Below are 19,932 nucleotides of genomic sequence, written 5' to 3' on the forward strand. Positions count from 1 at the left end.
CCTGGCATTTAAATGTAATAACATTTCATTGAAAGACACAATTCCCGACATTCCTTAAATATGTAGCCCCCTATTCCTTAACAAATCATACCTTCTAGTAGCACCTATTCCGTGCCCTGCCTTTAATTCCGTTGACTTTGTAGGGACTAGGGAGTTTAGATTCGAAGGGTATGTATGGGCCGATGGGGCCCCTCTCCTTTCTTTATGTCGCATTTGCTGTGTTTACACAGTCGACACACCCCAGACTTTCAACCAACCCCCCCCCCCCCTCCCAATCCTGTCACACACACTGACACAATAACACACTGTCACACACACACTGACACAATAAATCAATAAACTCTACAATCAATCATGACGATGCAAGTGAACCGAACTGAAACCACCTAAAAATATAAATTGCAGGATGTAACGTCGTATTTGAGTCCTTACCCTCCTTCCGTGGGTATCCTGGTCTGTCCGAAAGGAGAGGGAGAAAATATCAAGGTAAACTATAGTTTTAACCATTTACATAACAATCTTGGCATCAAAGCATGTTTCTGCTACTTTAGGCAGCTGACACGACATCCGCAGCACACTGCAGACACACCCCTCTTGCGCACACGCTTCTGCATACGCACAATGCTGAGTAAGATTAAAATAATAATACAAACACAGAGACAATGTAATGATCGGTGTCTTGCTCTCATGCGCACACGCTTCTGCATACGCACAATGCTGAGGAAGATTAAAATAATAATACATACACAGAGACAATGTAATGATCACTACTATGTTCAATTCCTAGCCTGTAACGCAATACTTTATTACAATGCTGCCACCTCACAAAACATGTGGCCACATAACAAAGAATAGTGCATAGCACATATTTGTGGCAGATAATCATATCGTTTTCTTTTCAGTGCATATATTATCATATTGTTACAATGTTATAGTAGCACTGTAGCAGATCAGTGCTTGCGGTGAAACAATGTTGCTTAAAAGCTCACGCGGTCAAAGTTGTTTACCTCTTCGTTACCTCTGACGTCATGACACACCCCTGTGTTTGGGGGAAGGGGACTTGCTCGCACACGTTACGAGCATTTGGCTCGACCAAGCATAGCAGGGCTGGTGTAAAATGCCACCAACCAAAACACGGGATTAACGCAGATTGCACATTTGATTGGCTATTGGAGAGGTTTACGGAACATATATACTGTGGACGTCCAGGGGCGGGGCATAACAAAAGTAATGGCCATTTATTTAGGGTCTGGCAAGACAGTGGATTTCACAGTTATTCTATAGAATTCGCCGTTTGTAGAGCATGACAAAAAGGTAAATACCGTAACCTTTATTACTAGGCGTTTTCGTTCATAGCAGTCGCGTTCTGTCTGAATACAATTCATACATCGCCTAAACTTGATTGCGCAATTAGGGTTAACCAGCCAGCTACACGCTAACGACCAGTATCAGCTCTCGAGCCAGCATTTAGAGCCTTCGTTTGGGCGTGATAGTTTTGACATTTCGAGTCGATCACATACGGGTCTTTGTAATACGCAGTTATTACACAGTATCGAACATATTTACTGCAATTCAACATGGAGAGGATTTTTTTCTCTAGATATTGACGACGAAAAACGGATTAAGGGCAACTTGGTCTTGGGAAAAGTTGTACACAGGTATGAAACTCGCATGCAGAGAAGGAATGTGAAAGCTAAAACTATTCTGCTGCTCGAGCTCAAAATGAACGCAGTGTTACAAGGATGTCAGTGTACCAAAATAATCTTTACAATCCAACCATTGCACGCATGTTTCTCAAATAATTGTCTTACATTTTCTTTACAGAGATACAAATTGTATTATTCAAGTAACCAACCTGTCTGAAACAAAGTCTGAATTGATTAAGCCAATTTCTACTTTTTCAGGATTAGAGATATATTAATGGTTAAGAGAGTTRTCAAGTCTTTATCCGCCATCTACAAACAAGGGCATGCCAAAATCTCAGGTAAGGTACTTTGATCTGATTTAAATCCATGCATTCATATACATTCATGCAATACATATCCATTCATGCAATTAAGCTCAGCTCGACATTCCCGAAATATTTATTATCTGTCATAGCTTTGAAAAAATTTAGCTAGATAAGCTCTTTAAAAGCTGGAGTGTATTGCAGACACCCTTGCCMCAAATATGCCAGACTACTACTATTTGACATAACATGAGTTACATTTTAGGCTTCTGTTACTAGACCTTCAAAATGGGCCTCTCGTGTCTCACACGGGCAACTTTTTTTTCCTGATTTAACGTCAACCATGTTCTTAATGGGTTCAATACGTAGGTTAAATCAAATCCACTGGGGTCCAGAATGATTCAATCCCYCGATAGAGATGATCAAAAAATACTGTATAAAATAAATAATACAAATACTGAGCTATATTGTATGCTCCAAAAGCGAAAACAATGATATTATTTTATACTAATACAATTGTGCTGAAAAATAGGTGTTTAACAATTAATACAAAAAAACCCTAAGAAGGTAGGAGTCAAAATGATTGGATCCCCTGTTTCCACCGTCCGCTAGCGAGGATAACAACATTGAGCCTTTTTCTAAAATGTTTTATGAGATTGGAGAACACTTTGGGAGGGATCTTAGACCATTCCTCCATACAGAATATTTCCAGATGCTTGATTTGTCTGCGCTTATGGACTGCCCTCTTCAATTCAAACCACAGGTTTTCAATGGGGTTCAAGTCTGGAGACTGAGATGACAATTGCAAAATGGAACGAAACGGGTAAACCTACCTGAATTTGTCCAATAGAAACTCTCGTTTGCAACTGTTTGGACATCCTAGATCAGCTAGATGCAGGCAAGAGTGTTCAAGGCAATATTGAATGTGTCACTATCTGTCACCTTGATTAATCCAATTTGTCTCTCGATTTGTTTCTACCTTATAAACTKTCATTCWTAGGCTAGGTTGTAGCAACCTCATGATGGGTATAGGGAAAATTTGAGTATCATGTAGTAGCCTAAACCTATTGATGCTACATTGAGTTGGGTGAATGGAATATGAATGACAGTCATTCAAATGCTTTAATAGAAATAAGGCCATGCTGATAAAACAAAAATGTTTTCCTCCCAAACATTAAACAGCACTGACTGCCACTGATGTTTAAATAAAATCAGTAAGGGCTTATATTTATTTTTCTTGTCAAATGTATCACCATATGCCTAAAACTATCCTGGAAATAGATGACGTGTAAGTAACCTTACCTCACATTCTTTTTTTTTCTGTCATAGTTGTGTTTTTAGTCATAGTAGGACACAATGTCGGAAAACGATTTCAAACTGAAAACAAATCATTGCTCTTATTGGACACGTTCACATGCAGCACCTTTTCTGTTTCAAAACGTTTTGTCCCATTTGCTCCTACTGAACATGGCCCCGGTTTCCATTTAGAAGTGGGTAGTGTCCTTTGTTTTCCTTCTACGCAGCCTTTGTAGCCAAATGTGTTGACGAGTGATGCCGTATAAGTATTCACTATTAGAAATGATGAGAATTCAAAATACTGCCTCTCTCTAAGGGAATTGAGTCAACTGACCCAACAGGTCATGTTATTGTAGGTAGCACACTTTCGTTGGCACTAATGAATCCAACGAAAATGTGAATTTATATTTCCACCGAGCTATTAAGATTAGTGAAGCGATATCAGGGTACTGTTTTTGTGCTTGAGCTCTCTGTGATTTTGATATGTTATTTCTCTCATGCTGACTCTGATAGATCTTTACTCAGGCCTAGAAGATTGAAAAGGTTTAGACCAATAAACCTCTTCAACCAGATTAGAATATCCTCGTTTATTAACACTTTAAATGACCATGTTCTTATTCCTGTGTAAATATTTCTGTAAGTACAGTAAAGAGCATCAGGCCTACTCATTGTTCTACTGTATTACAACAGTATACCTAATCTAAACCATAGCCCTACCCCAAACCCATACCTTAATCCTACTTACAGTACGAGTACATTGTAACAATAAGTCATGACAATAGCATTTACCCTGTACTCTGTGTACACTTACTGTTAGTAATTACAGCGAGTCCTAAGAGCACTGTAATGTAAAGTGTGACCCCCTTGTTTTCTTGATGATGCACAATATGACATCAGCATCATCAATTCAAGGGATAGGCCTACTGCTGGCTAAAGTTCTATGTTACCCCCTAGAGATAGATCTCTATGATGTGTATGAYGGGTAACACCTTGACCAAACCGGGCCGGCACGTGCGGTATCGTGTGCATGTTGATTTTGTCTATCCCCACCAGACGTGTTCATGACACGTAGGTTAAAATAGCAAAAGCAAATGTGAACCAACTATATTCATTTGGGGACAGGTTGAAACGCACATTAAACATTCATGGACATTTGGCTAGCTTGCTGTTGCTAACTAATTTGTCCTGGGAGGTGAACATTGGGTTGTTATTTTACCKTAACCTGTGTGTCATGAATGGACCTTTTGGTTGTTGGAKCTTTGTAGAATTTTGACCTCGAGTCTCTACTCTGACAATTAATCCACAGTTAAAGGGGAAACCTAGTAAGTAAGTTTCTAGTTAGTTTCTAGTTAATTTTCTATGAATAAGCTCTCACCCACGTGGGTTAGTATTCTCCTGAAAACCAATGAGTAAATGGGAGAGGCAGGACTTGCAGCACGTCTAGCGTCTCAAATATAATAAATGTTTTATTTTAGCGCCTGGCTATGCAGACGCCCGTGAGCAGTTTGGATGAAATGATGGAATAACATGTATGTGTACATTTATTTTGCAATGATCGCGCACGCGACGTGGCTGGTCTAGTCAGGGTGTAACATGCAATATAGGCTTGCATTATGTATATGTCAAGTGTGGGATGTACAGAGTGGCATGTTATAGACACTTTGAATGAATTAGGCTGTTTGAAAAGGTTTGAATTAGGAGTGTGCTGATTAGTCGGACAAAACAAGTAACGGATATGGGCAATTTTCTGGATCCGTTTATGAGCCGAGTATTGTTTGTATTCGGGTGCCAGCAAGCATCTTTCTCATGTCAGTCAGTCACGGCGTTTCTAAACCATACTGTACTGTCTTTGCATCAATCATGTGTGAGGTTCTACGTGGTCGAAATTAGAGGTCGACCGATTAATCGGAATGGCCGATTAATTGGGGCCCGATTTCAAGTTTTCATAACAATCGGAAATCGGTATTTAACACCTTTATTTAACTAGGCAAGTCAGTTAAGAACACGTTCTTATTTTCAATGACGGCCTAGGAACGGTGGGTTAACTGCCTTGTTCAGGGGCAGAACGACAGATTTTTACCTTGTCAGCTCGGGGATGCAATCTTGCAACCTTACGGTTAACTAGTCCAACGCTCTAACCACCTGATTACATTGCACTCCACGAGGAGCCTGCCTGTTATGCGAATGCAGTAAGAAGCCATGGTAAGTTGCTAGCTAGCATTAAACTTATCTTATAAAAAACAATCAATCAATCATAATCACTAGTTAACTACACATGGTTGATGATATTACTAGTTTATCTAGCGTGTCCTGCGTTGCATATAATCGATGCGGTGGCATTCGCGAAAAAGGACTGTCGTTGCTCCAACGTGTACCTAACCATAAACATCAATGCCTTTCTTAAAATCAATACACAAGTATATATTTTTAAACCTGCATATGTAGTTAATATTGCCTGCTAACATGAAATTCTTTTAACTAGGAAAAATGGTGTCAGGGTATATGCAGCAGTTTGGGCTGCCTAGCTCATTGCAAACTGTGTGAAGACTATTTCTTCCTAACAAAGATAGCCAACTTCGCCAAACGGGGGATGATTTAACAAAAGCGCATTTGCGAAAAAAGCACAATCGTTGCACGACTGTACCTAACCATAAACATCAATGCCTTTCTTAAAATCAATACACAGAAGTATATATTTTTAAACCTGCATATTTAGCTAAAAGAAATCCAGGTTAGCAGGCAATATTAACCAGGTGAAATTGTATCACTTCTCTTGCGTTCATTGCACGCAGAGTCAGGGTATATGCAACAGTTTGGGCCGCCTGGATCGTTGCGAATTAATTTGCCAGAATTTTACGTAATTATGACATAACATTGAAGGTTGTGCAATGTAACAGGAATATTTAGACTTATGGATGTCACCCGTTAGATAAAATACGGAACGGTTCCGTATTTCACTGAAAGAATAAACATTTTGTTTTCTAGATGATAGTTTCCGGATTCGACCATATTAATGACCTAAGGTTCGTATTTCTGTGTGTTATGTTATAATTAAGTCTATKATTTGATAGAGCAGTCTGACTGAGCGATGGTAGGCACCAGCACGCTCGTAAGCATTCATTCAAACAGCAATTTCGTGTGTTTTGCCAGCAGCTCTTCGCAGTGCTTCAAGCATTGCGCTGTTTATGACTTCAAGCCTATCAACTCCCGAAATTAGGCTGGTGTAACCGATGTGAAATGGCTAGCTAGTTAGCGGGGTGCGCGATAATAGCGTTTCAAACGTCACTCGCTCTGAGACTTGGAGTAGTTGTTCCCCTTGCTCTGCATGGGTAACGCTGCTTCGAGGGTGGCTGTTGTCGATGTGTTCCTCGTTCGAGCCCAGGTAGGAGCGAGGAGAGGGACGGAAGCTATACTGTTACACTGGCAATACTAAAGTGCCTATAAGAACATCCAATAGTCAAAGGTATATGAAATACAAATGGTATAGATAGAAATAGTCCTATAATAACTACAACCTAAAACTTCTTACCTGGGAATATTGAAGACTCATGTTAAAAGGAACAACCAGCTTTCATATGTTCTCATGTTCTGAGCAAGGAACTTAAACGTTAGCTTTCTTACATGGTGTGAGGGTGTTGGTGAAATGGAGAAAGGTGGAGTCAGGCCAGGACACACAGATGAGTATAGTCCGACAGTTTACTCAAAGAATGAAAGAATAATATTCCCACACGGAACACAAAATCCAAAGCACAAATAACACAAAGCCACATGACAAACAATAACGCACAAAACAGAGAGGGAAGCCAGGGGGTTAAATAAGGAACATAATTAATGGAATAGAAATCAGGTATGTAATAATGAAGACAAAACCAAACGAAAATGAAACATGGATCGGTGGCGACTAGAAAGCCGGTGACGTCGACCGCTGAACGCCGCCCGAACAAGGAGAGGGACCGACTTCGGCGGAAGTCGTGACACATGGCACATATTGCACTTTTACTTTCTTCTCCAACACTTTGTTTTTGCATTATTTAAACCAAATTGAACATGTTTCATTATTTATTTGAGGCAAAAAAAAAATATTGATGTATTATATTAAGTTGTAATTGTCATTATTACAAATAAAGAAAGAAAATCGTCCGATTAATCGGTATCGTCTTTTTTGGGGTCCTCCAATAATCGGTATCGGTATCGGCGTTGAAAAATCATAATCGGTCGACCTCTAGTCGAAATACCTCAACTGGCTCGTTTGCCTGTGTGTAAAGAGAAGGGCAGCCTGTACATTGATCCTGCTACTTTGATTGGATCGATTGAAGTTGTTTCTCCATCCACTCACTTCATAATTTCACCCGATCACTTTTCCTCGTATGTGGTCTRATCATTTAGATTGCTGCTGCCTGCTACTATGATAAATCACATGGCAAGGACGTTTGCTATTAAGCTATCAATGTGCATAATATCTAACAAGCGGGGCAAGTGTAGGGAAAATTTTAACCGGTGATGCACATTCTGACTGAGTGACAGCAAACTTGGCTGCCTGCTGCAAGTTGAAGGCAGACAGACCCACCCCTCTGTACGCTGCTCCAAATCTGCAGKTTTTTTTGCAGTGAGAATGTGCAGTGAGTTATTTTGCCAACATCTAATTAGGCATATTAGAACACTTACGTATCATCCGATCCGACTATCAACTGTCAACTTGCGGATACGATTCCGAATACGAGTATGGCCATGTCGGCACACCCAGAGTTTGAATCGTAAGCAGCCTGCCTACACATAGTTTGAAGTACAATACCAACAYAGCTACTGTAGTAGGTCAAAGCTGTGTGCTGGAAAACCTTGGTAGAGCATGGGTGGAGTAGTTATTGTGGTGCACGTGAATTTCCTTTCTTTTTCGACCAATGCCTACCTCTCACTTTAAATATATATTTTTGTTTTGAATAGTGTTTATGTTTTATACAGCAGTACTCTGTGTCCAAGACATTTTCTCCCTCGGGGACAATAACGTTTTATCCTATCCTATGTAACCCATTTTGGAGGTGGAAATTGCCATAATGTAATGGTTCTACTGCCAGTGCCATCGTTTGCCATCACTATCACCTCATAATGCCCTCGAGAGCATTTATAAGCGCATGATAACGTACTGACAAGATGCACCATACACTGCGGCACRCCCCTAATTAAGTCGGTGGCACACAGCAAAACTTGGAACCGCCACTGTTGTTGTAGAACGTGCAGTTCCTGGTTGCTATGTACAAGATCGTGTAATAAGATTATCTGAACCTAGTCGGGATGCCAAATTTCTCCCCAACACACTCCCTCACTCCCTCGCTCAATCACATTTCCTCTGCCAAAGAGGTGATGATGAGGGAAGTAGAGAAGTCAAGTCGCCTAGCGGACATGTTTGGAGGCCTGTAGGATCAATGTATGGTACATGCAGGCCTAGTCTAGAGAATGGGAGATCTTGGATAAACATGATACGATCGAAAGAAAGCAGGATGAACAAAAACAACTCTTTGGCCTATTCCCTTCCCCTAGCCCCCACGTCTTCAGTTTTTTTCAGATCTGACTGAGTGGATAAGTGTAAAGGCATCCGGTTGCTTCCCAGTCAAAACAGTTCGGAAGAGTTTGCATATATAATGTAGACATTTTGTGATGTTTTTGTTCGTTGTGTACTTTGGTAAGGATTTTTTTGGCTCTTCAGGCACACAACATTTTTTCTTGAGGCAAGTCTAAGTCACTAGCTAAAGTCTATGCCCTTTCGATGGTGACTGGTCAATAGTATGGATTTTTCAATAAAGACTTTGTGGTCATTCAATGAGAGACAAGTCATTTCCATTCACATTTTTTCATTGAGAAATACTACACCAAACTAAGATCTCCTCGGCAAAAACTCTGAACAGTTCATTTTGAGATGTGTCTGTTACTTGAGCTCTGTGAAGCATTTATTTGAGCTGCAATTTCTGAGGCTGGTAACTAATTAACTTATCCTCTGCAGCAGAGGTAACTCTGGGTCTTCCTTTCCTGTGGCGGTCCTCATGAGAGCCGGTTTCATCATAGCGCTTGATGGTTTTTGCGACTGCACTTGAATGTCACGGCCGTTTAAAGGAGTGGACCAAGGCGCAGTGTTTTGAGCGTACATACTTATTTACCGATGTCGCCAACAAAAACAATAAATATCAAAACGACACGTGAAGCCAACGTAGTGCATCCAGGCAACTAACAAGGACAACTACCCACAAAACCAACTTGGATAATGGCAACATAAATAGGCTCCCCAATCAGAGATAACGATAAACAGCTGTCTCTGATTGGGAACCCATCCAGGCCACCATCAACCTAATTACCCCTAGACAATACAAAATCCCCATAGATAACAAAAACCCTAGACAAGACAAAAACCCATAGACAATACAAAAACTAAACAAATCACCCTTGTCACACCCTGACCTAACCAAATAATAAAGAAACCAAATATAACTAAAGTCAAGGCGTGGCATTGAAGAAACGGACAAAGTAATGATGGACTGTCCTTTCTCTTTGTTTTTTTGAGCTGTTCTTGCCATAATATGGACTTTTACCAAATAGGRCTATCTTCTGTCACCTTCTACCTTGTCACAACACAACTGATTGGCTCAAACACATTAAGAGGGAAATAAATTCCACAAATTTACTTTTAACAAGGCACACCTGTTAATTGAAATGCATTCCAGGTGACTACCGCATGAAGCTGGTTGAGAGAATGCCAAGAGTGTGCAAAACTGTCATTAAGGCAAAGGGTGGCTACTTTGAAGAATCTCAAATAGAAAATATATTTTGATATGTTTAACACTGTTTTGGTTACTACATGATTCCATATGTGTTATTTCATATTTTTTGATGTCTTCACTATTATTCTACCACGTAGAAAATAGTCAAAATAAAGAGAAACCCTTGAATGAGCAGGTGTGTCCAAACTTTTGACTGGTACTGTAAGTAAGTGGGTGAAGGAATACGGACACGGCGCATCATATTGTTTTAGCTTGCTGCCGTGTTTGAGAGGTCAAAGACCTTTGGATGAGTAATCTGTACAGCTGCCACTGCAGCCTGACTTCCTTGTGTTTTCTCCTCTCAGTTCTGGGCCCATATGCTCCTCCCCTATCTTCTCCGAGCAGAGCAGGCAGGCTCTTTGTCCTAGCGACTCCCAGACTCCAAACAGAAACAGTGTGTACCCAGTACTGTTCTTCCTTCAGACAAGCTTGCCTCAAAACTTTGTTAATTTTCACAATGTATCTCATTCACACTCACCAAAAATGACATTTGGTAGCTCCTACCTATATATGTATAATCTACCTATAATGTATAGCTGGATTGCCTGTCTTTGCAATTTGTTTATTTTCGTCTACGCTTGTTAACATATTTAGCTAGCAGCCTCCATGGAAATTCCCCATTTACTTGTGCACATTTTGTTAKCATTCTTGAAGTAGCCTGCCAATGGGATTTTTTTGCGGGGGGTTTTGGAGCCCYTTGTGTACTAAGCCGGTAATACCGTAAATCCCGGAGTGAGAGAAGGATGGTATGAGGATATGAACGTCTGATTACCGCCCAACCCTACTTTGGGAACTACTTCCCAATCCATTTGACTGTGATCCTGGCTCAATTGAACATGCCGGCAAGTGAAATCAAACAGCTGGTCGAGCTGTCATGTGACCGAACGCATTCGCGTGTCACTACGGAGTTTTGGTTCCTGACTCAAAGGGAATATACCCTGGCATCTCCCTCTAATCATTAATGCCACGTTCAAGACAACTGGGAACTCTGAAAAAAACAGGCTAGGACTGGGAAAAATCATTTTTTGAACGGTCATCCAACTGAATTCCAACTCGGGAACTCTGGCCTCTTTCTGAAGCCCTGACTTTCTGACTTTCTGACCTGAAGACCACTGATGTCATGATTTGATCTCGTATTTTTCAGAGTACCCAGTTGTTTTGAAAGCACCATCAGTGCTCTCGTCTRCATTAAAACCAAATATCGAACCAGGTTGGATGTGACTGCAGAGATGAAGTGCGCACTGTTGACCACACACGCCCCTTGACTTTTAGAAGCTCCGACGTGACATGCATCAAGCACACCCATCTCAGCACACCCATCTCAGCACACCCATCTCATTAGTGGTGGTGAGATAAGATACATTATGTCAGACTCATTTGTAATTGACTGTCGTAGMCCCACATTAAAAGTATGCGATGGTGAGTTGAGAAGACAATCGGAAATACTGTTAGAATGTTTTTCAATTGACTGCCCTAGCCCCAAATAAAAAAGTACACATTGGTTGTTAATTGCATAATTTCCAGATGTCAAAATGGGGTCGTAGGCCAAAAAGCTGGACAACCAGAGCTGAACCTAGAACAGTAGCCCGAGGGCATTGTAATGCAGGCTCACGTTCCAGCCAGTCACAGCCACAACAATGGCAGGTTGTGTACGAGGGTCGAGCAGTCGTGTTGGTACAGTCTATTAGCTTTCTGTCCACCCTGCGACAGCAGTACAGTGATCCAACCCACCCCCTCCATGACCACTGTAATTGGTTGCTTCCTCCTCTCCCATATGTAACAGTTTAGGCCTCCTATAGAGCTACCCTTTATTTGACACAGAAAGCTGGGCTTTTGTGTGGGTGTTTGCCGTATGCTGTATATAGTGCACGTGTTAAGTTGTTGTTGGGAGTAATGACGCGTTAAGTTCCACCTATTAGTGTTGGGCACACATTGAAATGTCCAGTGGTTGATGGTTCGAACACTCGACACGTCACAGGTAAAGCATACTTGTGTGTAAGTATAGCCGGGTTAGTCATGTAGAATAATGCGACTTCTTGGAAACTTGTTGTATGCAGGGCCCACCAGTGGGTTGAGAAAAATGAGAAACCCACTTGGTTTGGTCCCTGTATGAGTTAGAATGAGTGAGTTAGTTACATTGTAAATAGTATGAGTGCGTAAGTATGAGTTAGTGGAAATAGAATGCTTTAGTATCCGGCCATAATGATGATACAAAGAAGGTGTTACGACATCATTACCTGCAGGTGATTGAGGCATAGTACACGTTGCCGAGGTTTGTACTTTTTGGGTTTTGGTTATGTAACTGGGACCAGAGCTAAGTGCTTACACACCCACATCAACCACATGTCTGTTGTCTGTCCGGTCATGTCCTTGCTAGTTCAGAGTGTGTGTGTGCTAGTGTGTGTGTTTGCGAGAGAGCGATAGCACTTAATCGCTCCCAAGCTCTGGAGAGACAGGGCTGTGTGTGTGTGTCCAAGCGGGCCTCTTCGTCTTTCCCCTCTCCAGAGTCCAGCGAGGGACCCAGCAAAAGGGCAGGCCGCCCCTGCCTCTCTCGCTTCGCGGTGGGGCCTGGAGAGGGGTGTGTGTGTGGAGACCAAGGTTATTATAGTAAATGTAAACTGAAACAAATCATTTTTGGGGGGGCTTAAACATTCTAGTAAAATAAAATAAAATAATGAAGAAAAACATTTGAAAAACTATTATCTTCAAAAACTAAATAAAATAAAAAACATAATTTCTGTTTAGTTGTGCTGAAATCTAATAGGCTTTTCAAGCATTTTTTTATTATGGGGTTTTTGATCTTCTGAATCTGGCGGGTAAATTCTACCAGTAGATGGTGATGTTTCAAGTAGGCCTAGCTTGTGCATCACTATCACTAGCTAGTAGTAATTCATTGGGTGAGCGAGGAGCATGAGCGTGAACCATAGGCCTGAACAATGGCGGTAGCAGCAAATTATTTTCTCGCTCGTTGGAATAATGTGTAGAATTGCAGGAAATTAGCTTTAAAACTGCTCAATTATCTCCTCACTTGATGGAACAATGGTAAAATTGCAGGAAATTAGCTTTTAAAACGGCAAAATATGACACGGGAGGTTGTATGACAGAGGGAAATGAAGGAGAGAGGGAGAGGGGAATTGAGAGTGATATCAGAGGACAGGACTGGACTAGTGTTACTCACTCACCAAGTACTCTTTTATTCCGATTGCAATTATGCAACTTAACAAATGTTGGACTAATTGCACTTAGCACTTGTACTATGAAATTGCACTTACCCTTTCTATTTTTTTGTAAATATCCTTTGCTATTTATTTTACATTTTTCAATGTTATATGTTTTATGACTGCTGCAAGATGAATTGCGGACATTTGAGGACATTCAAGTTTTCTGAATCTGAATCGCTGGTGTCTATCCAGGCCTATTCTGTTGTTCCAGTTTCTCTTTCTATTGTTCTTTTTTCTCTCTTTTCCCCCATCAGTCGATCACTGTCTTTTTAGGGTTTCTTTACTGCATCCTCTATCCCTCTTTCTGACACTTCTATCCCTGTTTTTATGTATTCCTTTCTTATTTTCTCTCTGTTTGCTTCTGTTTCTGACTGTCTTTCTTTCTCGCCGTTCCTCACCCTCCCCCCACTTCTCTTCGCCTTGTAAAGTTGCTTATTTCTCTCTCTCTCTCTCTCTCTCTCTCTCTCTCTCTCTCTCTCTCTCTCTATCCCTCTCTCTCTATCCCTCTCTCTCTATCCCTCTCTCTCCCCTTCTCTCTTTCCATGGAGAGGGTCATTCCAGGTCTGATTTGTTTTATGTCTGTTCTGTACTTGTAGTGACCCAGCCAGAGTATGCAGTAAAACACATCTCTCTTACTCTGTCTCTCGCTCTCTCTCTTTCCTTTTGGGAATATCTTGGCAGTCGGGAGCCATTTCTGAGCCATTTTTGGTATTGCGTCATGTGATGTGATAGGGATCCAGCCGCTCATTGGGCTCCGTCGTTTCGTAGAATGACCCCTTCTCTCTCACTCCACCAGCATTCCGGCCCCTCTCATTTTTCCAGCTCTGTTATAGGTCTGGACGTGATTCCGGCTCCGACTTTTGTGTGTCGGGATGTGGTCCGTAAGCTCATTGCTGACATTCTTGAGACATGATGCCGTGAAGTTTTTTGTTCCTTCTCCTTCCTGCTTGTCTGTGAGCAGTTAAGGCAAATGATCACTTTTAGAAAATCCTGTTTGCATCCTTCTCCCCCCTTCCCCTTCTCATTAAGTTAGGGCAAATGATCACTTTTAGAAAATCCTCTATGCATCCTTCTACCTCTTCCCCTTCTTCAGTTAAAGGAAAGGGTGCACAATGTATATTTCACAAATTACACTGCTCAAAAAAATAAAGGGAACACTTAAACAACACAATGTAACTCCAAGTCAATCACACTTCTGTGAAATCAAACTGTCCACTTAGGAAGCAACACTGATTGACAATAAATTTCACATGCTGTTGTGCAAATGGAATAGACAACAGGTGGAAATTAGAGGCAATTAGCAAGACGCCCCCAATAAAGGAGGGTTGTGCAGGTGGTGACCACAGACCACTTCTCAGTTCCTATGCTTCCTGGCTGAGTTTTGGTCACTTTTGAATGCTGGCGGTGCTTTCACTCTAGTGGTAGCATGAGACGGAGTCTACAACCCACACAAGTGGCTCAGGTAGTGCAGCTCATCCAGGATGGCACATCAATGCGAGCTGTGGAAAGAAGGTTTGTGTGTCTGTCAGCGTAGTGTCCAGAGCATGGAGGCGCTACCAGGAGACAGGCCAGTACATCAGGAGACGTGGAGGAGGCGTAGGAGGGCAACAACCCAGCGGCAGGACCGCTACCTCCGCCTTTGTGCAAGGAGGAGCACTGCCAGAGCCCTGCAAAATGACCTCCAGCAGGCCACAAATGTGCATGTGTCTGCTCAAACGGTCAGAAACAGACTCCATGAGGGTGGTATGAGGGCCCGACGTCCACAGGTGGGGGTTTGTGCTTACAGCCCAACACCGTGCAGGACGTTTGGCATTTGCCAGAGAACACCAAGATTGGCAAATTCGCCACTGGCCGCTGTGCTCTTCACAGATGAAAGCAGGTTCACACTGAGCACATGTGACAGACGTGACAGAGTCTGGAGACGCCGTGGAGAACGTTCTGCTGCCTGCAACATCCTCCAGCATGACCGGTTTGGCGGTGGGCAGTCATGGTGTGGGGTGGCATTTCTTTGGGGGCCGCATAGCCCTCCATGTGCTCGCCAGAGGTAGCCTGACTGCCATTAGGTACCGAGATGAGATCCTCAGACCCCTTGTGAGACACATATGCTTGTGCGGTTGGCCGTGGGTTCCTCCTAATGCAAGACAATGCTAGACCTCATGTGGCTGGAGTGTGTCAGCAGTTCCTGCAAGAGGAAGGCATTGATGCTATGGACTGGCCCGCCGGTTCCCAGCACCTGAATCCAATTGAGCACATCTGGGACATCATGTCTCGGCTCCATCCACCAACGCCACGTTGCACCACAGACTGTCCAGCAGTTGGCGGATGCTTTAGTCCAGGTCTGGGAGGAGATCCCTCAGGAGACCATCCGCCACCTCACTCAGGAGCATGCCCAGGCGTTGTAGGGAGGTCATACAGGCACGTGGAGGCCACACACACTACTGAGCCTCATTTTGACTTGTTTAAGGACATTACATCAAAGTTGGATATGCCTGTAGTGTGGTTTTCCACTTTAATTTTGAGTGTGACTCCAAATCCAGACCTCCATGGGTTGATAAATTTGATTTCCATTGATAATTTTTGTGTGATTTTGTTGTCAGCACATTCAACTATGTAAAGAAAAAAGTATTTAATAAGAATATTTCATTCATTCAGATCTAGGATGTGTTATTTTAGTGTTCCCTTTATTTTTTTGAGCAGTATATATTCCATCTAAAAAATGTCAAAAGTTTAACATTTTTAAAATAATGATACACTTCTATTTTTGCATTTTTAATTACATTTATCAAAAACTCATATACAGTACCAACAATACATTGTGGCTTTGACATGAAGAAAGAAACAGCCTGCTGGTGGCTTTGGTGATGGAGTGAATTGGATAAGTAGGTACTAAAGTACCCAAAAAGTTTTGTCATGTTATGTTGCTAGTTGATGATAAAAATCAAAGATAGCCAGCTATCTAATTGCACCGGTCCATGCAAAATGAAGTGGCCCACTCGGATCTAGCATGCAGTAAGCTAGCAATGTTAAACTATGTCTTCTACAACAACTCCATCAACATTGCACGTTTTGCAGAAATGAATGGTCAAATACAAATCTGATTAATGTAATTGTTTATTTCAAGGTATGTCTTTATTTTAGTTGAACTGCCTGATCTTCATTGGCCAATATAACTTGTAGGATATCATGGTTGCCAATGTTTGTGTTAGCCATTATACCTGGATTTCCTATTACTGCTGCTAGTAACGTTAGCACTCAGGTTAGCATGTGGGTAGCTATAGCTACCATCAGCTAACAACAGAGTTTTAGCCAGTTTGGTCATAAGCGTTCAATGTCGACTATGATGGTAAAGGTTTAGGAGAAATGCTGATGTGCTGAACTGCTAATAAGTGATGTGTTTCAAGGCTTCTAGGGGTAAGCCAGCAGGGGTGTGAAAGGGGCCAAGCTAAAAGCCTGTGCGCTGTATAAGTGATACCAATATTTTTAGCAGATACAGAATAAAGAAATCCCAGGATACGGTCATTCAGAGTGCCCCTTCCTTGCCTCCTTGTCTCCTTTATTGCTTGACCACAAGCCTGAAACGACTGGATAGGTGAAACCAATGGCTAGTTTCCYTTTACCTGTCCATTTTTATATGCTCAGTAACAATAAAGAGACAAGGAAATTAGGTATTTTGTGAGGGTTGGAACACTACCATGGTCAGTTTTGAGCCTGCCCACAACTACACCACTCTCCTCTTTGCAATAGGAGCTTGCAACAGTGCCAATGGCTAGAAGATACAGCGAACAGCAACAATGTTTGGAAATGTATACACCTCCGTACAAGATTCAAACCACCATGCACTCCTGATTTATTGACCGTGTTAAATTGGTCGGAATTGTGGGAGTGCATCTACCGTTTTCATTGAATGTCTTCAGGTGTTTGATATACTACTTTTCAGTTTTAGCATAAATCCAGCACCTAGACTAAAGCCTATTAGTTGACCATTTTAAAGGAATTGCATGAGTTTTAAAGGGATAGTTCATCCGTTAGTCAAAGTTTGCCAGATGTTTACAAAAGTGGTCCTAGGTGTAGCTGAACGCTTAACCTGTTATTGCCATCCGTTGTGTAGGCCTATATGATCCTGCTATTTGTATTAGGAGACATGGAAACTAAAGAAATTATAAAGGTTGGCCTAATTTCATGTAATTTCATCTAATTAGATGGTGTCAAACGTTCTCATTCATTTTGTAATGAGATATGCATGTAGCAGGACCTACATAACTGATTGTGCAACAACATACTTTCCTGGACCTTTCCTTGAGGTATGAAAACATCAAAGATTTCCATTTCTTTAATGAACAATCCCTTTACTTCCTCCAAGAGTAGAATTCTCGCCTACAAACACCACCATTGCCTGGTGTTGTTCAATAATTCAGTACGATAGTTAGGCTCTATAGTAATATGGCTTACATAATGTAATAAATTATTGGTTCTCACAATCCCAGTTGCTGGTAATGAACAGCGTTTAAGTGCTGGTCTAGGTTCAGCTGTCCCGTGARTCCCATGTCCTCCAAAGCTCAAAGTATCAGAGCAGAGTGCTTATCTAGGATCAGTATTTTAGAACATAATTCATTAAATTAGGCTATAGGGACATGGAGGACCTGATCCTMGATCAGCACTTCTACTCTGTCACTGTTTTTCAATACCAGCCCAGATCATCTTTGAAAACATCCAACTGATCCAGATACAGTTCATAATATGCTTCCGGATACCATTCCTTAGTCTTGGCCATAGATAATTATGCATCATTATGGTTGTGACGCATGCATGTTATTTCAGTAATCTGAATGAAGARATCAGAAGCGGAGAGGATGAGTCACTCTGTCGCAAGCTAAGCTCTTTACTGTCGACTMGTCAGTCGGTGCTGCCAGATGGACTACCTGGGCCTGGGGTGTATTCAACTGACTTCAAGCGTTCAGAATGTTGCAGATGGGTATGTCTTATTTTGTTGCTTTCACCACCCACTCCAAATGGAACGTTGTGGTCAAATATACGGAAGGGAAAGGGAAAACCCAGTCAGTTGCACAACAATGCATTCAACTGAAATGTGTCTTTCAGGTGGCTGCCTTAATTTATGTCCATGTCATCGGCGCCCAAGTAGCAGTTGTTGTTTGGTGTTAARTAGTGGTGGAAAAAGTTGTTGTTTGGTGTTAAATAGTGGTGGAATTAGTACCCACATATCATACTTGTGTAAAAGTAAAGATACCTTAATAGACAATGACTCAAGTAAAGGTGAAAGTCACCCATTAAAATGCTACTTGAGTAAAAGTCTAAAAGTATTTGGTTTAAACTATACTTAAATATCAAAAGTAAAAGTAGAAATCATTTAAAATTCCTTATATTAAGCAAACCAGAYGGCAACTTTTATTTAAAAAATGTAAAAATGATTGACGGATAGCCGGGGCACATTCCCAACACTCAGACATAATTTACAAACAAAGCAGATCAGAGGCAGTAGAGATTAACAGGGAAGTTCTCTTGATAAGTGTTACGCCCTGACCTTAGAGATCCTTTTTATGTCTCTTTTTGGGTTGGTCAGGGTGTGATTTGGGGTGGGCATTCTATGTTTTGTTTTTCTATGATTTTCTATTTCTATGTTTTGGCCAGGTATGGTTCTCAATCAGGGGCAGCTGTCTATCGTTGTCTCTGATTGGGAACCATATTTAGGTAACTCTTTTTTCCACCAGTGTTTGTGGGAAGTTGACTTTGTTTAGGCCTTTGAGCTTCACGGTTTGGTTTTGTAGTGTTTATTGTTTTTGTTCAGCGTCTTGTTTAATAAAGGAACATGTACGCTCACCACGCTGCACCTTGGTCCTCATCTTTCAACAGCCGTGACAGAACTTCCCACGACCAAAGGACCAAGCAGCGTGGTAGAGAGGACTCCTGGACATGGGAAGAGATCCTGGATGGTAAGGGACCCTGGAGGCAGGCTGGGGAGTATCGCCGTCCAAGGGAGGAACTGGAGCCAGCTAAGGCGGAGCGGCAGCGTTATGAGGGAACAAGGCTGGCAAGGAAGCCCGAGAGGCAGCCCCCAATTTTTTTTTTTTTTGGGAGGGGGGGACACGGGGAGTGTGCCTGATTCAGGTTGGAGACCTGAGCCAACTCCCCATGCTTACTGTGGCGAGCATGTGACTGGTCAGGCCCTGTGCTATGGGGTGATGCGCACTGTGTCTCGGTTGAGCATTCACAGGCCGGTGTGCTCGGTGCCAGCGCCCCGCATTTGACGGGTGGAAGTGGGCATCCAGCCAGAAGGGGTTGTGCCAGCTCTGCGCTCGAGACCGCCAGTGCGCCTCCACGGCCCAGTGTATCCGGTGCCTCGGCCAAGGAAGAAGCCTCCTGTATGTCTCCCCAGCCTGGTGAGTCCTGTGCCTGCTCCCAGAGCTAGGCCTCCTGTGTGTCTCTCCACTCCAGAGACGGCCTCCAGCCCGGAGCCTCCAGAGACGGCCTCCAGCCCGGAGCCTCCAGAGACGGCCTCCAGCCCGGAGCCTCCAGGGACGGCCTCCAGCCCGGAGCCTCCAGGGACGGCCTCCAGCCCGGAGCCTCCAGGGACGGCCTCCAGCCCGGAGCCTCCAGAGACGGCCTCCAGTCCGGAGCCCCCAGCGACGTTCTCCAGTCCGGAGCC

General features: G+C 42.5%; 1 long non-coding RNA gene across 3 annotated transcripts; it reads left to right on the top strand.

Annotated features, from left to right (window-relative positions):
• The first annotated feature begins 1,118 nt into the window (after positions 1 to 1,118).
• LOC139028409 (uncharacterized) lies at positions 1,119 to 19,313 on the top strand. 3 transcript variants are annotated; one of them, XR_011480634.1, is made up of 4 exons: positions 1,119 to 1,658; positions 1,905 to 1,984; positions 18,090 to 18,243; positions 19,140 to 19,313. It is a non-coding gene; the product is annotated as an uncharacterized lncRNA (long non-coding RNA). The 3 variants fall into 3 exon arrangements; XR_011480635.1 differs by lacking the exon at positions 18,090 to 18,243 and having other exon boundaries at positions 1,123 to 1,658; XR_011480636.1 differs by lacking the exons at positions 18,090 to 18,243; positions 19,140 to 19,313 and adding an exon at positions 2,712 to 4,274 and having other exon boundaries at positions 1,123 to 1,658.
• Positions 19,314 to 19,932: the final 619 nt, after the last annotated feature.

Source organism: Salvelinus sp. IW2-2015, linkage group LG11 (genome assembly GCF_002910315.2).
Source record: "Salvelinus sp. IW2-2015 linkage group LG11, ASM291031v2, whole genome shotgun sequence".
Taxonomy (NCBI): domain Eukaryota; kingdom Metazoa; phylum Chordata; class Actinopteri; order Salmoniformes; family Salmonidae; genus Salvelinus; species Salvelinus sp. IW2-2015.